This window comes from Echinops telfairi, unplaced genomic scaffold (assembly GCF_000313985.2).
Source record: "Echinops telfairi isolate 266 unplaced genomic scaffold, ASM31398v2 ScPeMD7_6;HRSCAF=24_1, whole genome shotgun sequence".
NCBI lineage: Eukaryota > Metazoa > Chordata > Mammalia > Afrosoricida > Tenrecidae > Echinops > Echinops telfairi.
The window spans coordinates 531,957-554,505 of NW_022103903.1; the positions used below are offsets into that span (position 1 = coordinate 531,957).

At 40.2% G+C, this 22,549-nt stretch overlaps 1 protein-coding gene and 1 non-coding gene across 8 annotated transcripts in view; both read right to left on the reverse strand.

Moving 5' to 3' along the window:
- Window positions 1–22,549, reverse strand: part of ROBO1 (roundabout guidance receptor 1) — a 1,092,383-nt gene that overhangs the window by 194,198 nt on the left and 875,636 nt on the right. The gene's annotated exons all lie outside the window — the stretch shown is intronic.
- Window positions 5,357–5,520, reverse strand: LOC115868118. The gene has a single exon (XR_004045426.1). It is a non-coding gene; the product is annotated as a U1 spliceosomal RNA (small nuclear RNA).

Consider the following 22,549-nt stretch of genomic DNA (forward strand, 5'->3'; position numbering starts at 1 on the left):
CAGACACTATCAGAGGAAACTCAACTCCATGGCCACAGCCCGGGAATCATTAAATTTTGTAAAACAAACGAAAGGAATAAGCAGTTCACAGGATGTTCCTTGCTCAACAAATATTTAAAAATAAACAGCACCATTATTCTCTAAAGTGACTCTACTTAGTAAGTGTAGGGGGGAAAAATAATGAGAAATGACCTCTATTCACCTTTCTCTCTAATTATAGATTAGTTAAATACATATAGTATTGACGCTTCATTAGACTGATACTAAATATGTATTTAGTCAATATCCGCTGGAAACGTGTTAATATTTTCAAAGTAAACTATAAAAGGATAACGTACTTGTAATTTCCATTATTTAAAAAATGGGTTTTAAAATGTTTTTCTGCAAAGAGATTGGACAGATGTGATTTTTTTATTCATCCTGTCATTCCCAGAGATGCAGCACTTGCACACGTTCCTTTGAGAAGGCCACCAGCCACCAATTTGTACCCATCACAGAAGAACGCTGATTAACTGGTAACCCATCCAATGAAATTCTATCTCTGGGCCAGCTTAATCTAATAGGAGTTTTTCCACTAAATTACCCAGATGAACACAAACCTTAGACAATTACATCCTGCTAGCTCACATGAGTAATCGCAAGGGTGGAACACTGCAGTAAGCATTAAGGTGCAGCTACTCATTTTCAGATGACCAAACAGAATAGGAAAAAAAAAACTTTATCTTTTCAACACTGAATTCTAGTTGAATACACTTTTTTCCTAGTTACATTTTTCGATTAAATATAGCCTCTCCTATTTATGAACGATAAGCAAACTATTCAAAATGGAGTGAGGCAGGTGAAACTCTTACAGCCCGCACTAAAACGACTGCACTTATGTACTTTGAAATAACCCTTCACTCAACATGCGGCAATTTAGTCCACGGCACTGTACACAGAGGCAACCTGACAAAGACGACAGCAATGAAGCACATGCAAAGATCTGTCTGCAGATTGCAGGAGGGTAAAAAAACATTGAAGCTGCACGTTTTTTAAAGTGGTCACCATTTCTCTCACAGCCGTGCCTTGTTTCTTTGGTGTTCTTTCATCACGCCTCACCATGCTTTCTGGCCCACAGTTTTGTCTGTTCTGTACAGCCAAGTCACGGTCTGGGATGCATTTCTGTACGTGTGGCCCAATTTTACTCACTAAAAAGCCTTCAAGCCTTTGCACTAACTTAAACCCGCCACCATGGAATCAACTCTGATCTACAGATTCTCATAGACTTTCCAAGACTATCAATCTTCAGAGGGGCAGCTTGTCTCATTATTTCACCCTTGAGTGGCTGGCTGATTTGAACCATTGACTTTGTGGTTAGCAGACCAGTGCCTAACTCAGTACAACCAGGCCCCTTCTTCCCTTTGCCACACCAACATAAGGCTAACTAACAGGAGCCCTGGTAGCCCAGTGGGGACTCAATGGACTGCGAACCACAAGGTCAGCCTTTGAAATCACCAGTGGGTCTGTGGGCAAAGGATGGGCCTTTCTTCTCCTGTACAGTGACAGCCTCGGGATCACCAGGGCAGTTCTAGCCTGTCCTACAGGGTCTGTTTGAGTTGGCATCAACTTGAAAGTAGTTGAGTTTGATTCGTTTCTTTGTTTGTTTGTTTTTTGGGGGGGCTAAATAAGAACTCTATGCATCTGTTCTGAGTTCTCTACAAATTTGACTTAAAGTTGTACTATATACCTGTTTTTTGTGTGTGTTTTATTGTCTATTTTCTCCATAAGACTGTGAGTTCCAAAAAATATTTTGTTCCTACTGAATAGAATAGTGTCAAGGACCCAGTAAATTAAGAGTAAGTATTTTTGAATGAATGAATGAACTTCATAGACTCCACCAGGCACTCCCATATTTTTTAAAAGAAAGCCTTAGTATATGTTCAGTCTGAAATTATTCTTTAAATTCACAACCTTAAATATGTTTCTGTAAACATGTCAATCTTTGGTTATTATTGTCGAAAATATGGCATGGGCATTTTCCTGCACACATTTCTTTATATTTCCCTGTTGTTATTTGCTATCTTGTTAATTTTTGACTCACAGCGACACGAAATGTGCACGTGACACCTACCCCATGGGGTTTCCAAGGCTGGGATCTTTTCACAGGTCATCACCAGGCCTCTCTTGACAGGAGCCCCTTAGGCTGGTGGCCCAGCCCTTAAATGTTCCCCTCACCCAGGGATCCACTCTTGTCTACTGGGCTAATAGTATGACGACTTGTAGAGAAATCAAGAATATCTTTGTTGTGCGTTTGGTTCAAAGGACCACATTCAGAGTAGACATTCTGGGGTCAAGTTTCCTGGGTGAGGAAGGTGTCTCTACCATTAATTATGTGCACGTGGACAAGACAATCCACCTCTCCGTACTTGCATCCTCATAGATACAACGGTGATAGAACAGGGAGGATTATGGGAACTGCCTCAAGACGGTTGTTGTGAGGATGGACTAGATTACAACAAATGATACAATTGAAGTGTCTAAGTATACTAATAGCTAGAAATCTTAAACATTATGGTTAATATGCTAAGAAACTGCCGTCTACTCACAGGTGGTACAATATCAAAACCACATCCACTGCTATGGAGGCCACTGCAATCCACAGTGACCGTGTCTACGATTTCTGTGGTTGTAAAGCTCTGCAGCCTTGTCTTTCCCCCAGGAGCGACCAAATAGCCTTTGTGCTAACAGTGGAATGCTTACCAGGGTTCTATAAGTGTACCATAGGCTTTTAGAAAAGGGGTCTTTCTTCCCAACAATGGTATCACTTCCTTCTGATCAGAGCAGGAACAGACATGAGACTAGCCCAGTTCATTAACACACGGAAAGTGGCAGACCGCACACCAGAACAAATTTAGATCCATTTGTGATCGTTCCTCCAACTTCGAATCTAAAACTCTGTCTGAGTGAAGATGAAAGCGCTTCCATGCATAGCCCGCTTTGTCCCACTGAGGAGGAATTCAGGGACCTTTTTGTACTAAGCCCCTTTGGTTGGGTGGCCTTCGTTAGGCAGACTGACGCATCTGCTGCATCTGCTTCTATCTAACACCACGGCCTAGGAACACAGGTAGTAGTTGCACTGAATGGATTTCCCCTTACTTCCTAAACTGTCCTAGAGGAGAGATAGAACTCTCCTAAACACATCGCCACCTCACCCCCTAGCTGAGGGACCCCAAGTTACTCTCACAGTTATGTTCATACCCACAGCCTTTGCAATGTGTTCCACCGAGCACAACACAGATCGGTCCTGCCAGACCTGGGTATCAACCCTGAATCATCTCTCTTCAGTCCTACCAACAATTATCAGGCCTTAGAGGGTGGTGGTGGGTTGATTTGCCAGATAATGAGCAGGGGACTCCCAAAGCTTTTAGTATATGTTTATGTTTAGGCTGGGATCAAAAACACAAGTAAAGTGAAAATACAAACAATAGACTACCTTGACGACTTGTGAATTTTAAAGGGTATTTTCAGAAACTGAGGACAAAAAGCACACACCGAGCTTGTTGTCCCACAAAACGGAAGGAGGACTCTATGCCTTAGCAGCGAAGATGGGGATAGCCCAGCTTCTAGACTTTGAACACATCATTAGAGCAGACCAACCGCCAGAAAATGATAAGTGGTCAAGCAGAGGGGCAGGAAAAAACAAAAACAAAGGAAGCCTTTACTGAGAGGAGTTGATCCAACAGCCATAAGAATGAACTCATGAGATAATCATGAAGATGGTTGTGGTACTGTCTGCTGAATAAGTATTAGTGACTATTATTTCCTGGGTAATTAAGATTATTATTATTACCCTTAAGCATTTTGTTAGATTAAACTGATGATATTTCATCTGTCAGTTGTTCGTACTGGGGTGGCTTGCATGATGCTGTGATGCTGGAAGCCATGCCACTGGCATTTTAAACACCAACAGGGCACCCGTGCTGAATGGTTTGAGAGGCACTGCTAGGCTAAGAACAAATTAGGAAAGAGAACGAGGAAATCTACTTCTGAGGAGTTAGCCACTGAGCATCTAATGACTAGTAAGGGCACACTGTCTGATGCAGCGCCAGAAGATGGCCCCTCAGGTTGGAAGACTCAAAATCTACCTGGGGAAGGGCTGTCTACTCAAAGTGCAGTCAGCAATACTGATGTGGATGTAGCTGCGCCTACTGATGGGGCACAATCAAAAGGAGAAGGATCGTATCATCAACTGTGGTTAATTCTGGTTTCTCTCTGTTCATTGGAATTCTATAGAGATAGGAACTATGAATCTATTGTATAAATATAAATTACTTTCCAATAGAGATGCTAGGGGCCTTCAAAAATGTGTATTATTTTTGTTTTATTTATTGTTTGTTGTTATATTATCATTTGTTATATTTTAGGTTGTTTATATTTGAAGTCATTTGTTTATATTTTAATTGTACTACATGTTCTTATTTTCTAATTCAGGAAACCACTGAGAATAGTGAAATCGTCAAATATTAGAGTGGAATAAAATAGAGACCTATGTCAAATACATACTTCACTTGACAGACAGAGACACTGAGATGGAAAGGGGTAAATCGCCTCCTCACGGTTAATTAATAAGTAAAACATTGGTAAAAATCACATCTCTTGGGGAGTATTTTAAATTTTTCTACGATTATGAAATATACATTAAAAAACATTTTACATTTTCTGTAAACAAATCAGAGACATTAATGGCATTTACCAATATGTGCAACCCTCATCATTATCCATTTCCAAAATTTGTATCACCTTTAATAAAAATTGCATTAAGCAATATCCCTCCATTTTCACACACCCCACACTTCCTCCAGGTGAGCTCTAAGTTTACTTTCTAATCATCTTAAAGTAAATAGCATTGGATAATGTAAATGGAATCATACAATATTTTATGTATTCATTCCTTTTTGATGGACACTTGGATAGTGTGCACAACACGCTACACAAGTTATTTGGTTTCTGTCCTGCTTCCACGTTCACCGCATAGATACTTAGGAGTGGAAATACCCAAACCCAAGGTCATTCTTTCTGTAGCTGTTTAGGAACCACCTAACTGTTTCCACAGCAGCACTGCCCTTTTAGAGTACCACCAGGAAAAGATGACTACACTACAACCTTAGCCTTGTCAATATTTCTTACTTTCCTTTTGGTGATCATTTTAAAGGTAATTATTACGTTCCTTTTTATGATAGTCATCCGCAGGTGGATTGTGGGGGGTGATATCCCATTGGGGTTCTGATTTGCATTCATTGTAATGAACACAGACTGTTGAACTCTTTCTGAGTGCTTATTGGACTGCTGCAGATCTTCTTTTTTTTTTTTTTTTCTTAAGGGGAGAGCGTGAACGCAGTCCCCCACTACCAAAAATTATGCAGTCGAGTTTCCCACATTTGGGAAAATCGCAGGGGTCAGCACATCCAGAGTGCAATGGATAAGCCTCGCCCTGGGAAAACCACCTTCATGATCATGGTATCTCCCCTGCCAGGTAAGTATTGCAGATCTTCTTTTGTGAAATGTCTTTAATGCAAATTCTTTGTTTACTTTTGAACCTGTCTTTTCAGATTTTGATTTCAGGGATTCTTTATATATTCTAAATTTTAAATCATTATCAGATATTTGCTTTCGTAATATTTTCTCAATTCTGAAATGTGTCTCTTCGTTTCACTGATAAAAGTCTTAGATGTAAAACAACAGAAAGCAAGCCATTTTAGAATTCTGATGTAATCCTCTTTGTCAAGGCGGATTTTGTTGCTCATGTATTTGATGTCCTATCCATGAATAGATGAGCAAATACTCAGTTTTAAAATCCTTATTCCTATGTTTGGTTCTAAGAGGTTTATGATTTTAGTGCTTACAATATGGTCTTTCAACAATTTTTAGTTAATTTTCATTTATGCTGTGCTAAAATGGCCTTTTAGCTTTCAATCTATCTTATGCCATTGATCATACATTTTTCATGATGACCCAGGATATCTGATCCCAAGCTAAATCATGCTTAATTCTAATCCACTGTCCAAGGACCAGGATGCTTTTGGGAATAAAACGATATTCCTCATTGTTTAAATGTAGTGAAAAGTAATCTTGAACTAATTCGGGCCTTTTAAGTATTTGAAAGAAGTGATTTTTAGGAAATGATATTTCATTTGTCAGAAATAAGACGTTAAAATAATGATTTTATAATTCCTTAAGTATGCAAGTAAGAATCATCAATGAATAAATGAGTTTCCAAAGTATTAATCATTACCTATAAGAAGAGAAGAAGTTTAGCTAAAGTTGACTGAGGCTAAGAAAGTAGATCCCAGAGTCAAACCACCCACTTAATACTCAATGTCTCCATTTTTCATCTGCAGACTAGGGATTACAATATTGACTATTAATTTTTATAACCAACTAAGAATACACATGCAATATCATAACACCATATACAGTGCAAACGCACTCTGTAAAGGTTAATCATTATGTTATCATCAAATATTTCAATAGTATGTACTAACTAATGGATAAGAAACAAGGTATTAAATTTAGATAAGCATCTATCCAGCTTCTGATCCCAACTATTTGGCTATGTGCAGATGATACATGCATGCTTGCTAAAAGTTAGAGGACTTGAAGCACTTGCTGATGAAGATCAAGGGCTGCAGCATTCAGCCTGGATGACAATTCAATGTCAAGAAGACCAAAAGCCTCACAACTGGACCAATAGGTAACATCATGATAAGTGGAGAAAAGATTGAAGTTGTCACGGATTTTGTCTTGCAGGCAAACAACAGTCAAGAGATGAAATGATGCGTTGCACTGGGTAAGCCTGCCGTACTAGAGTTCATTATAAAGCGTGGAGAAGCAAGGATGTTACTTTGAGGACTAAGGTGTTCCTGACCCACGCCATGGTATTTTCAATAGCTTCATATGCATGTGAACATTTGACACTGAATATGGAAGGCAGAAGAAGGAGTGATATATTTGAATGATGGTGTTGTCGGAAAATATTCAAAACACCATGGACTACCAAACGAACAGATAGATCTGTCGTGGAAGAAGTATAGCCAGAAGGCTCCTTAGAGGCAAGGGTCTGGACACAGACTTTGGTCAGGTCAGAAGGGCATCGTGCTTGGGAAAGTCAGGGATTCACACCTACCAGCAGCTCTGCTGGAAACAGCACGGTGGTTCCTTTCTGTAAAGCTGCTAGCCTTGGGAACATTGTACGTCAGTTCTACTCTATCCTGTCGACGGCTCGGAATCAGAGTGGACTGGAAAGTGCACAACTACACACAAAGACCACAGTCTGATAAGAGCGGGTGTTTCAAAAGGCAAAGTTGTTAAATCAAATTCAGAATCAGGGTGTGTGTGTGTGTGTGTGTGTGTGTGTGTGTGTGTTGAGGCGTCAGCATACATCTCCTTGTAAAATGTCCAGTCCAACAAGGGCACATCCACTGAATGAATGTGAACTATATTTTTGAAAACAAAAATTAAAAACCCCAAATCAACAGAGAAATAGATAAGAAGCCACAGTCTATATTCAGATTCGATGGTTTGAAGTACAATTCTACCATTTCCTTCCTATTGATGACAAAAAATGCCAAAGTCAATTCCAGTTCGTGGCAATACCGCATGTGTAGAGACTAGATGTGAACTCTGCAGATGACACGACTTCCAGAAGATTACCAATTGTTCCTGGTATGGTGTCACTGGGTAGATGCCAGGAGTCAGCTTTGGGGTTGAGTTGCATCACCCAGGCACCACCTTGTGAGAACCCAAGCCAACCAAACGCACTGTTGCCTAGTCCACTCCAACGCATCCCACACCTGGAGGAAAGGTAGAACTTCTCCACAGGGTTTCCAGGACTGTAAATCTTCATGGCAGCAGACAGCCTCATATTTGTACCCAGGAGTCACTGGTAGGTTTAAAGAGCTGATCTTTTTGTTTGCCGTCCCATGCTTAACACACAGTGTAACCAGGGCTGCTCCGCTACTGATATGTGGAGTTAAAAACCATTGGTAACATGTACATTTGATATTAGGGCCACATGGATTAATACATGTAGCCTAACAAGGTGAAATTATTATGAATTGTGTTAGACAGGGTTCTCTAGAGAGATAAAACCAAATTGCTGATAATTTAATATATTTATTTATAAAAATAATTAGATATATAACAAGAAATGAACTGTTAAATCATATACAGATAAATACATAATACAAGAAAGAAACAGTTAAATTATAAAGCACTACAAATGGCTCAATACAACTCATTCCCGTGAGAGAGTTGTGAGAGACTAGCAGTTCTTCAAGTCTAGTCTGCTGCCAGATCTTCCTCTATTTATAGAGAGAGCTAGGCTATGTAGGCACAGCAGCCAATCAGAAGGCAGGTCACCAACTGCCAGCCAGGTCACCAACTGCCAGTCCCCAGCTCCAGAGATGTCTTAAAAGGACCTCAACTTATAGCGACACAGTCCACAGGCTAGGCATCCCACAGGTAGTGTAGCCTTTAAATTGAGGCACAGAACAAGCAAGGCAGCCGCACACAGGTGCGATGATCAAAGAGCGAGAGACAAGAAAGATGAGGCTCACCAAGCCATTTATCTCTCGGCCCTTCAGTTAATCCCACTTGTGTTTATCGGCCAGGCTGGCACAATAAACTATCTCAGACTACTTAGGTTGAATATGAGTGATCAATATCAGTGAAAAGATAATTATGAACGTGTCTTACCAAGTACATTTCAGGAATTATATCTTGATAATATGGTTAGAAATTTAATTGGGTAAATTTGTTTCAGGATAATGCTACCTATTTTATATTTTCACCAATGAGAAATGCAAGTCTTAAAAATGTTATGCAGTGTAAGCACAGTCACAGAATTAATAATTGAACAAGGCAGATGTGAACCTAGGGGTCTGTAGTAATGACTACTTATATAATTAACTCCAGGACTGAAGCTTCTAAACCAGTGGTTCTCAAACTTAGGTCAGGTCTGAGGCACTTAGAAAGCTTGATAAAATACTGCTTACTGAGATTCTCCTTCCCCAAGTTCCCGCTTCGGTTTCTCTGGGTGGGACTTTGACAATTTCATTTCTAACAAATTCCCTAGTATTATTGATATTGCTATTAAGAACCATACATTGATAACCACTGGCCTTTATTATTAAAAACATAAGTTTGACTGTTTAACTTATAAAAAGCTCATTATTAATTTTTTGGCATAGACCAACATGTTTTTTGTGATTGTTGTGATAGGGACATTCATCATTTTATAATCATGTGATTTAGGACTTAACATTAGCTATGTTAATTAAAATTAATTAAAGAAAACACATTCCACAACTGCCTGAGATAGAACATGAAAAATATCGTCAAATCCAAGTATTGTTAATTTCTAAAAAAACAAACTCACTGCCATCGAGTTGATGCCAACTCATAACTCTCCTTTAGACAGGGTCGAGCTGCCTCTTTGCATTTCCGAGACTAAAATTGTCTAAGGAGTAGAAAGCCTGGTCTTTCTCTTGAGGAGCAGCTGATGGTTTCTAATGCTGACCTTGTGGACCGCAGCCCAATGTAACCACGCTGCCAACAGGGCTCCTTAATGTTAATTTGGTTGAAGCAAATCATGGTACACACACACACACACACACACACACACAATTTTCATAACAAGATGTTAACACTTATTAAAGAAAGTGGGTTTGGTGAAAATATGTTATAGATATAACTACATTCACTTTGGCGGTACTTCATCTGTTCATCTCTAGTGTTATTTAGTAAAAACATGATTTCAAATAAGCTATTATTTATGCATTTCTTTTCATTTTGGTACACATATATAATGATTACAAACTACCTTGGTGGGGAGGGGAGGGAATTTAAGGAAGCTTTAAGGACTTGAAAAACCAGTCTTGCTAATACAATAGTTAGTTTTCTGGTCTGCAAATTCAGCTACCCATCTTGAGTCCAAATATATTCTTTTTTTTTTTTTAATAATTTTATTGGGGGCTCGTACAACTCTTATCGCAATCCATCCATCCATTGTGTGTCAAGCACATTTGTACATTTGTTGCCATCATCATTCTCAAAACATTTGCTTTCCACTTGAGCCCTTGGCATCAGCTCCTCATCCCCCCCACAAACCCTTGATAACTTATAAATTATTATTATTTTGTCATGTCTTACACTGTCCAACGTCTCTTCCCACTTTTCTGTTGTCCATCCCCCAGGGAGGGGGTTATGTGTAGATCCTTGTAATCGGTTCCCCCTTTCTACCCCATCTTCTCTCCACCCTCCCAGTATCGCCACTCTCACCACTGGTCCCGAAGGGTTCATCTGTCCTGTGTTTCCAGTTCCTATCTGTACTAGTGTACATCCTCTGGTCTAGCTGGATTTGTATGGTAGAACTGAGATCATGATAGTGGTTATTTTGTAAGATACACTTCACCACATATATTTCCTCTGAAACAATCTTACAACTATTTATCATTTGAAAGCATTCAAAATTACCTAGTAGTTTACCACATCTCAACATTTTTGTTTGTTTGCTGCATGTTTTGTTTTGGGTCTTAATTGAAATAAAACAAAAAAAACCCAAAACCCTAACATATTTAGTTTCTAGAGCTGCATAATGTCAGGGTTTATTTAAATTAAGAAAACTAAAATTAAATTATAAATTTATAAGCTGCTAAAATTAATTAAATAATTTAAAATATCTTTAAAACATTCTCTAATGATATAATTCTATAAATATAAAACAATGATATTATGCCAGATTTCTGACTATAACATTTAATAATTCCACAGGTGGTTGTGGTAATTGTGAGAATAAGGTAAATGCCTCCACTACTTAGAGAGAAAGAATGATGAATGGATTCACAAATCTAATTTGGGCTGCTCCAAATATTAAGATATGAAAGATCTGTATTGCCATCCAAAATAACAAACCTACTTAGTAAGTCAAAATAAAGTGCTGACACTTATTTCTAATACGTGTTGACTGATCTTGGCAAATCTGGAGAAGTAGACCACACATAACTTCAACAAGTCATCACTAGTACAGTGTCCTGGGAGAACAGAATGAATAAGAGCAAGATTATCACTTTTAAGGATGAAAATAAAGAGAAAAATTCAAACTAAGATATTGATAATAACATTCTCATTTCAAAAGCATTCATTTGAAACTGATTTCATCTTCTGGCTCTGAAAGAAATTAGAAAGGAAGTTAAGGCTTACGTATGAGCCAAATCTTTTAATGAGCAAGACTTTGGGGACAGCAGCTGAACACTCTACTAGTCTGTAACCAGGGCTTTTTCATCTCGCAGCGCTTTGGAACAAAAAGGGAATGGATCTTATCTCCTAGAAATGATTTGTGATTGCCCCCTTGAAAACTGTGTATCATATTTCAATTGCAAATAGAGATAAACCTCATCTTTAAGGTAGGGACAGTATGTGCCATTACATGATATAAAAAATTCCTTACACCTAACTGCTTTGGGGGAAAATGATATGCCATTCATACTCATTTGCTCTCCATATTCCTGGTGTTGTCTTAAATAAAATCTGGTGAGTCAGTGAGAAAACCAGGGGCTCTCATTCCCTGAATGTCCAGTGGCTTCAATGAAAGCAGGTACCTAATGGCACCTTCCATTCACACACCTAGCCTACAGAAATATAGAGAACTAGGTTCATTTTGTTTTGAAGCCATTTAGTTTGTGGCATGTTGGCATGCCCAGGAAACCAAGAGAGTAAATAAATATACGCTCAAGAGCAGCTAACTGCCAAGGTCAAAAGATTGAACCCACCAGCTATTCCTTAAGAAAAAGTTGCAGAAGTCAGCTTCCAGAGAGATTTACAACCTGGGAAATTATCATAAAACCCTTCTCCACAGGATCACTGTAAATCAGAATCAACTCAACAGCCATGGGTTAGGTTTGGATTTTGAAGGATACACTCAGCTCCAAATTATTAACAGCCACTGTGCAACTAGATTAATAAAGAAAGATAATTGCCTCGCAAAACAAGACGTCCAGGACTAGTCTTTCCCAAGTAGCCATCATCAGATGTCTCGATAGCTCATCAACAAAGAGCCAGTGCTAATGACAGGTCAGTCAACTTCAACTCAGTAAGAGGCGGTCAGTGCCACGGAGAACTGTGCTCACAAAGTCTGTCTTGGTGTGGCCTACACCTCCAACCTTCCAGTTACAGACTGAGCACGCCAACTGTCAGCACCACCCAGGCACTCCCTCACCAACAACGAAGGGGCCTAACATCAACTTCAAAACCAATGATAGTTGAGGGCACGTCAACATATTGACTCTCCTGCTTGTGAGAGGATCATCTTTCCGTAAGACGACTGGAGAAGACACAGCCATGGCAAGATCAAATGAGGGATCGCCAACAAAGATGCAGGGGCTGGATGCACACTCCTGGCTTCTCTACTTTCTTGGCAGTATCCACTTGCCTCTTGTCACGTGTTCCTCCCGCACGCTTGATTATGGACACGCTATTGCGTTTACTAGTAGAATCGGAGGAATATCTTGGAGGTCCAGGAGCCTATTCTTTCTGTCGATTAGTATAGGAAGAAGTATCCTATGATAAAATATGTAATAAGGGCAGCCTGGCATGGCAGGGATAAAAACCTTCATGTTAAAACAAAAACACACAATTTTACTGTGACAATTCTAGGCCTGGCTCTCTGGCGTGTCAGCTCTTTGGAGGACTACCAATCTTCAAAAGCCAATATGCAAAAGTGGGTTTACGATGAACCTACTTAAGTTAAACTTTAAGACCTTTCACCGACATAGGCTCCGTCCAAGCGGTATGCATGTGTCCTCATATTGTTTTTCTTTAAGAGGCCGCGGAAATGTTTTTATGCTTCAGACCCCTGATCATCTGTAGCTGCCTCTGCTCTAATGCGAACCTTGCTCATTTTGTGCCATTGAAGGTGTCAGCGCTTTATCGGTTTCCTACTCCTAACAGTTGATTTAAGATAAGGAATACTAGCCCACCTTCCAAACTGCGAAAGAGGATCAGACAGATAGATGTAAATCTGCTCTGTAGCAGTGGTCTGAGTCATTATTATAATCACCAAGATACGCTGTTCCCTGGTGGCTGCTTTTTTCCAACGCGGAGGCTGCTGCTGCATCTGGCCCTGCCAGTTTGTCTCCAGGATCTTACAAGAGCTAAGCTCGAAAGGAGCCGAGCCATCCCTGATTGCTGTCCAGAATCCCATTCAGCTGCAGGTGTTTCCCAGCTCTCTCCTGTGATGTGACATGGCTTCAGGCTGTGCTGCAGGGGACCCTCACAGGGTTTCCTCTGCCTGCCACGCTGCTCAACCACCCTGCAACCCCGGGGAGTTGACTTTCATGTAGGAAGGTTGCAACTTCTCAAGACTGCATGAGTTCTGGGACCTCATTGTGGGAAACTATGCCCTACCATCTGGTGTGAAACAAGGTCCTAAGGCGTGCTGATAGAATCTGTCTCGTAACTGAATGTGGTGATGGTAGGTGTCGTTTCCATAAACAAGACTAGACAGCACAATAGCTTCTCAGACTTTAATTCTGTTTTGGAATGTGTTCCTTTGTTTTCATCATCTTGTCAACATTCTTGCAAATGTTACGAGTTTTAAAATGTGATTTATTACTTTGCTCACTAATGTGCCCTTATTAGATAGAGAGATGCTGAGGTAACAAAACTCCGTAACAAGCAATTTCACAACTAATTATGCAGCCATGGGTTGAGTGCAACCAAGTATTGTCAGGAGTGGGTGGACAAGAGCAGCTAGCAAACTATCAAGCGCTTACACTCCGTGAACAGCTTATATGACAAAGAGAAGGACATATTTCTTCTGGACCACCGCAGCACTGACACGAACCACCGGGCAAAGTGGAAAATCTATCTTGGGCAAACTTTAAACTTCCCTTTTTTTCAGTGTTTCACACAAATTAAGTAAACAAAACCAATATTCATAATATCCCAGGGTGCTTTTGTTTAAGGGTGGGGCTGCCATCTGAAAGGTCCGTGGGGCAAACCATCAACTGCTTCATGGGGGAGAGAAAACTCTTGGCCCTCATAAAGATTAATGACCTTGGGGACCCTAAACGCTGAGGGTCGCTGTGAGTCAGAACTGACTAGATGGCAGTGAGGCCAATTTATTGAGCGTTTACCGCATGACTTGCACTCCCTTACGCTTTCTATGTGTATTATTACAATCTTCTGAAAAGTAATGTCAACGTATATGAAAAATAGAGGTTTAGAACTGGGTGAGAACTTCGGAATTACAGCTAGCAATGAGTGGAGCTGGAAAATAAACCTGAGTCATCAGAATTCCAAGGTTTGACTTAATTAATTGACTTAATTCAGGGCTAGCTCCTGTGGCATTTCTGCTGTAAAGGGCTTTAGCTCTGTGATTTGAAATCAGCTTGGTGGGTCCTACACTAAGCAGTTTCTGGAAGGCTGTCCTGGCCAAGCAACCTTGAATCTTTAGTCTCTCAGAGACGACAGCTGGAGTCCTAAGCTTATAGTTTTTAACTTCCTCTCAGAGTTTATCATATGCAGCTTTGTAAATAAGACCGAGTTATCGAGCATTTCCTTATCTTTGCTTTTGGGCCACTTAATTTTAGTCTTGCGCTTAAGATTTGCTCACTGCGTCTTTCTTGAACAACTTCCGGCAACTTTCTACTGCTTATTGTCCTTGGTGGCCTCAGGAAGCTCTGAGGACAGTTATTACAACTTCAGCCTCTCCAAGATGTCAAGCAAAATGGTTTTTGATCACAAGTTCACAACAAAATTCAGAATTTCCTATAGAGTTAAACGGCCAGGGTCAGGGGTGGGGTGGTGGGCATACTTGAGTAGCTCTGTTTTATCTGGTAGCTGTATTTAAAATAGATTCTATATGTAATTCTGATACATGTTTTTAATTGAAACCCACTAATTAGACTTAAAAAAGAACAACAAAAAAAGATCACCAGTTCCATCTGGAGTCTGGTGATAAAGAAACGGTTTAAAACAAACAAACGAAACACCAGTTGGCCTTCAGCTGATTCTGACCTTGCGGATCTCATTTACTTCAGAGTGGAACTGTGCTCAGCAGAGCTCTCAGTGTGGTGACCTCCTTGGCAGCAGACTGCCAGGTGTGGTTTCCCAGGTGTTTCTGGATGAACTCTGACCTAGGAAGAAACTTGTAATAGGAGGGTCTGGTTGTAGGTACACAGTTTACAGAGATAGAGAGGTAGCTAGATAGATAGGCAGCTGTTGGTAGATAGATTTATAGATAGATATTGATTTTTTTCTCTCTAGGAAGTATAGAAGAGCAAGGATCTTGTCTCTCCTTTAGTGAATCTAGGGCAGTGAATTGTTTCAGGTTGTTCTTTTGGCTGTGGCATCTGTGACCCACCAAACAATCTGCCCCTGATGGAACTGGGTAGGAGAAGGTGCAGGAGGACACTGATAGAGTTCAACTGTTGAGTGCTAATGAAGAGAATTCATTGTGATCGCCATCCTGCTGGGTATAAAATGAGCCATCTTGGAAGCGGGAGAGGGGAGGGAATGATCTCACTCTAAGCAAGAGCTGCAGCGTAGACCTCCTTGACCCCAGAAAACAGCTGTGACACCCGGGGAGCGGCCAAGGTGCAGCAGCAGAGGAACTGGGCCAAAACACAAACCAGGACTGTGGACTTCTCAGCCCACAGAGCAAGTAAAGCTATGTGTTTGGGAGCAGGAAGCTGACTTGCGGAGTGGGGTGTCTCTGGGCATTGAATTTGGGGAACTAAGTTGGCTTATCCACGTAGCTGGAGCTGAGTGTCTTCGGTTGAGGCTTACAGCACAGTGGCACATCCTTTGGGCATTTATTAGCACCCCTAAAAGAACTACCATATACACTCGAGTAGAAGCCAACCCGAATATCAGCCGAGGTACCTAATTTTACCACCAAAATGGTATTAACAATGTGCTGGGAAAACTCGGCTTATACACGAGTATATATGGTATGTAACATGTCTTGAATAACAAATCTACCTTGAGCGTGTTCGCCTGAATTGTGACCTGTTACCTTCCATAATAAATCATGGTCATTGCAATGGATGTATTACAGAAGCAGAACAAAAGTAAAGAGTTCTATGTGGGAGAACAGCACATTGGGGCAAATATATCATCAGAAATAACTGGATCTGTGCAGTGGCTAAGTGCTTGGCTACTCATGGAATGCTGCCAGTTGGAACCCAGTAGCTGTCCCTTGGACATCCTACAGGCAGCTCCATTCTATTTATCTATCAGGTCGCTGTGAGTCAGACAAGAGCCCTGGTGGCATAGTGCTTGCACATTTGGCTGCGACCCACCAGGTCGGCTGTTTTAAACTATCAGCAGTTCGGCAGGAGAAAGATGGAGCTTTCTACTCCCGTGCCAGTGTCAGCACTCACGGGGGCAGTCCTACCCTCTCCTATAGGGTCCTTACGAGACACTACTGGCTGGATGAGAGTGTGTGAGTCAGAATCAACTCGATGCCGATGGATTGTGGTGGAATGTGTAGGAATGAAGTCCCAGGGTGGTTCAAATGGCTAGGGACAGTGATATTGTTAGCTGTTGTGTTCCTAGCTCCCAGATCTGTCCCTGATCCACAGTAAGAGTACAACACATAGTCTATTTCCATGGCCTTAGCTGTTTCTTTTAATACATCCACCCATTGCCTTTACAGAGACACAGCGCAGGGAAATAAATACATACATAGAACGGGAAAGCTAGACTGCCAACTCTCACCCGGGATTGGGGGCGGGGGGTGGGGGTGGGGGGTGTAGGGGGGGAGGGTATGGGGGCAGGGGGTAGGCGGCAGCAGGAGTCAGTCAGTCCTTGCGGCTCTCTCTTAGCCCCATTCCCGTCTATGACGGAAGCAGGACTGTACAAACTTAGTATGCCCTACGTGGCTAGAGAGCTAACCGGGACGAAACAGAGAACACTCTTTTGTCCATTTTCAAAGAGCAAAGAGTGTGCTTTGGAAGAGCGAGCGCTGTGATGTAAAAGTCATCATTAAGCATCTTTTAGTGTAAAAAAAAAAATCTATTGATGCTATACCATATGGAACAAATTCCTCAGTTTTTCCTAAAGGTTACCAAATGACAAATTACAACAATATATCTTAGAAAGAAAGATCTTTAAAGAACTCTGATAAGCAGGTGTTTAGGTTTCGAGTATTACTGTTTCGAATTATGTAATACCTTACATGAGATTAAAAAATTGAGGGGAAAAAAACCACCTATCTATTCAAACAGATAATGACTATCTTTCATGCATATGACAATATAAGGTTCTACATGGTTGTGCTTTCTTGAATTTTCCTTTTACTGAAAAATATTAAATAATCTAAATCAACCACACTGTTTAAAAATATGTCGTATTTTCCACACATTTTACACATGGACTTTAAAGTAGCTATCTGATGTTTAGAAAACACACTACAAAATCCAGAAGGTGATAGGAAAACGAAGTTTTTTAAAAACATAAGTTAGAATGCATTAACATGGGATAGCTATGGCATGTAGGTAAAATGCTTGTTTGGGGGATTAAAATGTTAAGACTGCTATTTTTCTTGAATGCCTAATAGTTACCCCATATGATACTTTCATCAACATGTCAAATAAACATGTTAGAGCAGATGTACTAAATGCATAAAATTACTAGGCAGTCATGTGTAGATGCTATCAAAATGTTGGATTGACTCATGCTTTATTTACTCTCCATTTACTTAAAGCTGCAAGCTTAATAGTTCTGTTTATAAAAACAAAGTCAAGCTGCATGCTAACAACAACTATATGTGAACTCATTTTTTAACTGTGGATGCATGCATGCACACACATCTTTTTATTATCAACATGTTCCCAAATTAAAATTGTTACCACATGCTAAATAAACTTTTTCAGATGTTCAACAAAGGAGATCAAAAGAGATTTCATCATATATTTTTAGATCTCTGACCAGTCAAATGCATAGAAACACAGACATGTCAAAACATCAAGTTATCCAAAGGTACAACAATTTGGAAATTTTCAGTTGAATGAAATTTCCATGAAGAGTAGTTTAGTAGACGTCCATACTTTCTTTACTGACATCTCGCAGGTGAGATTCTCATGGAAATGTTTTTTGGTAGTTATTTGGCGGGAAGGCTTGAGAAGGGACTCAGCTTTCCTCAAGATGAAGACTAGGATACAGATAGTTTGGGAAGACTGGTTGAGCTATCTAGGCAAATGGAAAATCCTAAAACAAAAGCATGGGGTCAGGAAGACGTATGTCATCTTTGAGACCCTGGGTAAAGCCAGCTTGGAGTTCTGAGAATAATGAAGTAATCATGTGACTGGAGATGAGTGAAAAAGTATTGCTACCGGGCTGTCAGTTCATAAGTAAATGGGCTGATTGCACACAAACATGATTAGGCGCATCTCTATGGTACATGGATGACTACAGGCAAGTTATTTCTCTAAGTTTTCTTCGTCTCCTTAGGGGACCTTAAAACCAGGATACTTTTTGTGCCATGGAAAAATGATGCTGAGGTCAGAGCTAATATCAAATTTCTTTTTAAAAACCTCAAGTGAACGTTTTCCCAAATCACTGAAGCTTTGCAGCAAGTTTACTGACATGCTGTCCCACATATACTAAGTTTGTAGATGGATCAAGAGTTTAAGGACGGCCAGAAAGCCCTTCAAAGATGAGCTGAAAGAAGGCTGTCACCCTTGACCAATGAAGGAACGTGAGACACTAACAACTCCTATCGTTCATCAGATTATGGAGAAAGTGAAGAGGCTTAGTGTAATAATCTAGGTACTTTGGAGAAACAAATCCACAGCAACTCACGTATAAGAGAGAGTTTTATGCAAAGAAAATGTGCATCACGAAAATATCCCAACCCAATGCTGCCCAAGCCCACAAGTCCAACATTAACCCATACCCAACACCAGTCCACAAAGTCCTTCACCTCACAAAACAGAGGCAATGATGCCGACTGCAGGAGGAAAGCTGAGTCAGTAAACGAATAAGCATCTCAGCACTAGCAGGGGCCCCAAAAAGCTGCTCCAGCACCCAGGGCTGCATCGGGATAGGTCCATGCGGCTTCTCCTTGGGGATGTCTTGTAGGATGTCAATCTTGCAAGCTGAAGCAGGAAGCTGCTAAGGCACTTAGTTTAGTCATTTCTGACTGTGCTCTCCAGGAATAAAAATGATATTGTCAAGCTTCAATAACCACATTGCTAAAAGACCATCGTATGGGACTTTTCTTTGAGATGTTTCCGTGAAACAGGAGATTTGTGATCGCCTTTTCTTAAATTGTCAATCAGCTAAGAAAGGCCTACTGTTGGTACGATAGAGAAGCAGTACTGGGTTAGCCAACGGATTTAGCTATAGATTAGGAAGCTGGCACACAAGGTACAGCTTATGCTGAACAAAATCATAATCAGAAAGGGCTGGATGAATGTGACCGTTCAATCACTGGTAGTAGTCTATCTTGAGAGTGCTCAGCTATTAAATGTGTGTATGCATTTCAAAAGATTTGAGACAGAGTGGTGTTGTGGGCTGCAAGGTGTACTTAAAATGTTTTCCCTCTATATAAAAACCATATGCACTCAAACCTTCTGTGTTCCTGGTACTGTAGTGTCTTCAACAGCATACCAAACCACTCCCTTCAAAGCTAATGTACTTAAGATTTAATTAAAGGCAACACACTAACTCCTGTACATCAGCACTTTGAAATATTATTTTTAAAATAATGATGCTATGGTATTCTCCCACACAGATTATTGTTATATTTATGGTTGGTAAACATGGACTACCATTTGGAGATTTTTGTCTGCTTATCTTCCAGGATTTCTACTATTAATTCTCTTCTAACTCTGTGAATTAATAGAAATGGGATACTAAATACAGCTCTATTTTTTCCCTCAAACCCACAACAGAGCTTGTTCTATTATTAAAAGTGAAGCTAGTCTTTTTTTCTTTTTTTTTCAAACTTTTTGGCTTAGATTGATTCTTTATTTCACCCAAACTTCTCTTGTATTTGCAATATAATTATTGAAAGCCTCTACAGTTGTTTTCTGTCAGGAATATTTCAAAACGAATACTTGAAAGTACTTTCCTTAAACATATATTGACAAAAAAGTTTGATTAAACCTCCTCTACCTATAACTTATTTTCTTTTGTCCCTATGAACACACAGTGCTGAGAAGGAAGAACAAATGATGTGGAGCAGTGCAGTTGGTAATCCGGCCGTCGGTGGGGAATTGGGTATCTGGGCCTTGACTCCACTCATTGGACCAAGAGCTAACAGAAAGCTCTCGGCTTTTGGCAATGAACTTTTTCCTCTGGACAGGTTCCATGGGCTTGTGGCACAACTTCTGTACATCTATTTAGCGTTCCAATGTCTACTGGTTAGGTTGCTTTGCCTCAGGCATTTCCTTTTTGAGCTCAGCACTTCTCAAGCTGGTAAGGGCCCTGGAAGGTTCCCTTGCAAAGCCCTCTTTGGGGCACAAAAGGCCCTCTGCTTGTTCTTTTTTGCAACTCCTGTTTGTGCCTCTTGATTAGCACTTTCTTCCCGGTAGCCATTGACTGTTGGAACTTGCACCTGACTCGTAATGATTCACGTGATCATCAAATGCTTGGAAAGAATAAATGTTTGTCCTAGCCTCTTTCTACCACTTGAAAATGTGTCACCCCAATCAACACAGTTCCAGAGATGCACGGGCTCTTGCTTTCTGTGGGGAAAAAATTTGCTAAATTATGAGAAATGTAAAACTTATGTACATTTTCTCCAGATGCATACACTTTCAAAAGTTGGGAACCTATTGGCCAGCATGATTTTTTGTTGATGGATTTAGTCTTCCTTCATCTTTTGTTTCCTAATGACACCTAGTCCATAGGGAAGTCACAAACAAATGGAGAATTATCAATCTCTAGGGAAAGCATACATTTTAGGAATATAAATAATATTGAGCTTACCATTTGTAAACTATTAAATAATTCTCTGATCTATCTTGAATAATTAAGTGCATCTTATGAACTGCACACTTGACCTTACAAAATTTCATTTCCATTACCTAGTGATTTATATGCCCAATGGCTCCATATATAAATGAGTTAAGGTCTGAGAATAAAATACTTGTAATTACCTTCATTACAATCACTTGAAAAGGGGCACTTATGTTTACTGTGGAAAATAACAATTAGATAATTAGATGGCAAAGATTAAGCTTACATCAATATCCCTTAATATTATAATATTCTTACTCATAGTATTTTAAATGTAGTGATTGGGCTTCCTGTATTTTTGAAAGAGGCCCCACCACTATCCCATAATTTGAGCTAGCATTCACTCTATTATAAATTTTATATACATAATATACATATATATATGCACACTGTAGTGTACAAGTCCATTTTATTTCAGCCATAGCGATACATTTGTGATAAAATTGTAATCATTGTCTGGGTTGATAATAGTGTACTTATAAGTGATTCTAAAATATTTTAAAGAATACTCATTTTAGTTATTTAATATTAGAATTGATCTTAACCAAGAAGCTCTGGTGGGCTAGTGGGTTATGCATTGAGATGCTAAATGCAAGGTCAGCAGTTTGAACCCATTAGCTGTTCAATGGGAGAAAGACGAGACCTTCGGCTCCTATAAATATTTAGAGCCTCAGGAGCGCCCAGGTATAGTTGGACTCCCTCCTACATGGTTGCTGTGAGTCAAAAATGATGCCCCAGCAATGAGGCTGGGATTTTTGTTTGATTTTGGTTATCATCTTGATTGTGATTGAGGAACGACTGAAGGTTTCAGGAGGAAATGGAATCTACACTGGGATGTGACAGTTGAGAGGGCGTGGAGGGAGAGGGGGAGGGAAAAGGCTTCATGATGAACAAACGGTATGTAATGCCAGGAGGAAGGAGGGAATATGGCCAGTTTAGTAGTAAAGTGTGTTTAGATAAGGAACGGGTGTTTATTAGTAATGTGTGTTTAGATAAGGAACGGGTGTTTGGGGAAGTGCTAAGATGCCAGAGATGAAACTGTAGATACAGAAGGATACATCAAAAAGGAGTCCTGCTAGGGTTCTAGTTCATACATGCACAGGCTTATTCCTTAAAAACTAACAAAAAACTTCTCTGGACCTAGCTCTGTGGTCAGTGGATGGCTGCAGAAAAGTTTCCTCAGTAACAGAGCTGTCCCTATTAGGGGTGACCACTGGGGTGACCTGCTTGAGCTTTTGTCGTATAGTTTTCTGTTTCTCAGTAGACGCAACCCAGGATTGATGAACCTGCAGAGACAGCAAGGAGAATAGGTTTTTCTGTGGGGTACCGTGGAGGCATGTGTGTGTGTGTGTGTGTGTGTGTGTGTGTGTGTGTGTGTGTGTGTAAAAGGGAGCTGAAGTCAAGGAGTTCAAGCAGGAGCACAGTGTTTTGAAACTGATTGTGGTAGCAACTGTAAAATACTGCTCGATGAGATTGAACTATGAAATGATACGCTATCTGTATTAGCTCCCAATACAATGGTTTAAAACAACGAAAACTCACA